Source organism: Oncorhynchus keta, unplaced genomic scaffold, assembly GCF_023373465.1.
Source record: "Oncorhynchus keta strain PuntledgeMale-10-30-2019 unplaced genomic scaffold, Oket_V2 Un_contig_23871_pilon_pilon, whole genome shotgun sequence".
Classification (NCBI taxonomy): Eukaryota; Metazoa; Chordata; class Actinopteri; order Salmoniformes; family Salmonidae; genus Oncorhynchus; species Oncorhynchus keta.
Window position 1 is genome coordinate 1 of NW_026283612.1, and position 2,029 is coordinate 2,029.

Below are 2,029 nucleotides of genomic sequence, written 5' to 3' on the forward strand. Positions count from 1 at the left end.
ACCTACCCGTGGCGGGAGAAGTTAGCGGGGGAGGATTAGACCTACCCGTGGCGGGGAGAGTTAGACCTACCCGAGCGGGAGAGTTAGACCCGTAGCGGGAGGGAGTTACCCGTAGCGGGGAGAGTTAGACCTAGACCCGTAGCGGGAGAGTTAGACCTACCCGTAGCGGGGAGAGTTAGACCTACCCCGTGGCGGGGAGCGGGGAGTTAGACCTACCCGTGGCGGGGAGAGTTAGACCTACCCGTAGCGGGGAGAGTTAACCTACCCGTAGCGGGAGAGTTAGACCTACCCGTGGCGGGGAGAGTTAGACCTACCCGTAGCGGGGAGAGTTAGACCTACCCGTGGCGGGGAGAGTTAGACCTACCCGTGGCGGGGAGAGTTAGACCTACCCGTGGCGGGGAGAGTTAGACCTACCCGTAGCGGGGGAGAGTTAGACCCGATTGGCGGGGAGAGTTAGACCTACCCGTAGCGGGGAGAGTTAGACCTACCCGTAGCGGGGAGAGTTAGACCTACCCGTAGCGGGGAGAGTTAGACCTACCCGTAGCGGGGAGAGTTAGACCTACCCGTAGCGGGGAGGGTTAGACCTACCCGTAGCGGGGAGGGTTACACCTACCCGTAGCGGGGAGGGTTACACCTACCTGTAGCGGGGAGAGTTAGACCTACCCGTAGTGGGGAGGGTTAGAGGTGGTTATACCTACCCGTAGTGGGGGGGGTTAGAGGGGTTTAGACCTACCCGTAGTGGAGAGGGTTAGAGGGGGTTAGACCTACCCGTAGTGGGGAGGGTTAGAGGGGGTTAGACCTACCCGTAGTGGGGAGGGTTAGAGGGGGTTAGACCTACCCGTAGTGGGAGGGTTAGAGTTAGACCTACCCGTAGTGGGGAGGGGAGGGGAGTTAGACCTACCCGAGTGGGGGGGGAGAGGGAGTTATACCTACCAGAGTGGGAGCGGGGGGAGTTAGACCTACCCGTAGTGGAGAGGGTTAGAGGGTGGGAGGGGAGTTAGACCTACCCGTAGTGGAGAGGGTTAGAGGGGGTTAGACCTACCCGTAGTGGAGAGGGGTTAGAACCCACTCCGAGCGGGGAGGGTTAGACCTACCCGTAGTGGGGAGGGTTAGAGGGGGTTAGACCTACCCGTAGTGGGGAGGGTTAGAGGGGGTTAGACCTACCCGTAGTGGGGAGGGTTAGAGGGGGTTAGACCTACCCGTAGTGGTGGGGAGGTTAGAGGGGGTTAGACCTACCCGTAGTGGGGAGGGTTAGAGGGGGTTAGACCTACCCGTAGTGGGGAGGGTTAGAGGGGGTTAGACCTACCCGTAGTGGGGAGGGTTAGAGGGGGTTAGACCTACCCGTAGTGGAGAGGGTTAGAGGGGGTTAGACCTACCCGTAGTGGAGAGGGTTAGAGGGGGTTAGACCTACCCGTAGTGGGGAGGGTTAGAGGGGGTTAGACCTACCCGTAGTGGGGAGGGTTAGAGGGGGTTAGACCTACCCGTAGTGGAGAGGGTTAGAGGGGGTTAGACCTACCCGTAGTGGGGAGGGTTAGAGGGGGTTATACCTACCCGTAGTGGGGAGGGTTAGAGGGGGTTAGACACGCAGTGGGGACCTACCCGTAGTGGAGAGGGGTTAGAGGGGTTAGACCTACCCATCCCAGTGGGGAGGGTTAGAGGGGGTTAGACCTACCCGCAGTGGGGAGGGTTAGAGGGGGTTAGACCTACACGTGCAGGGGGAGGGTTAGAGGGTTAGACCTACCCGCAGTGGAGAGGGTTAGAGGGGTTAGACCTACCCGCAGTGGGGAGGGGTTAGAGGGGTTAAACCTACCCGTGAGGGGGAGGGTTAGAGGGGGGTTAGACCTACCCGTAGTGGAGAGGGTTAGAGGGGTTATACCTACCCGTAGTGGGGAGGGTTAGAGGGGTTAGACCTACCCGTAGTGGAGAGGGTTAGAGGGGTTAGACCTACCCGTAGTGGGGAGGAGTTAGAGGGGTTAGACCTACCCGTAGTGGAGAGAGGTGGAGGGGTTTAGACCTACCCGTAGTGGGG

The 2,029-nt window shown here is 60.1% G+C and overlaps 1 long non-coding RNA gene across 2 annotated transcripts; it reads right to left on the reverse strand.

Moving 5' to 3' along the window:
- Nucleotides 1-144: 144 nt before the first annotated feature.
- LOC127921870 (uncharacterized) lies at nt 145-1,567 on the reverse strand. 2 transcript variants are annotated; one of them, XR_008109789.1, is made up of 3 exons: nt 1,303-1,567; nt 460-559; nt 145-181 (listed from the first exon to the last, which is right to left on the reverse strand). It is a non-coding gene; the product is annotated as an uncharacterized LOC127921870 (long non-coding RNA). The 2 variants fall into 2 exon arrangements; XR_008109790.1 differs by lacking the exon at nt 145-181 and adding an exon at nt 296-335 and having other exon boundaries at nt 460-534.
- Nucleotides 1,568-2,029: the final 462 nt, after the last annotated feature.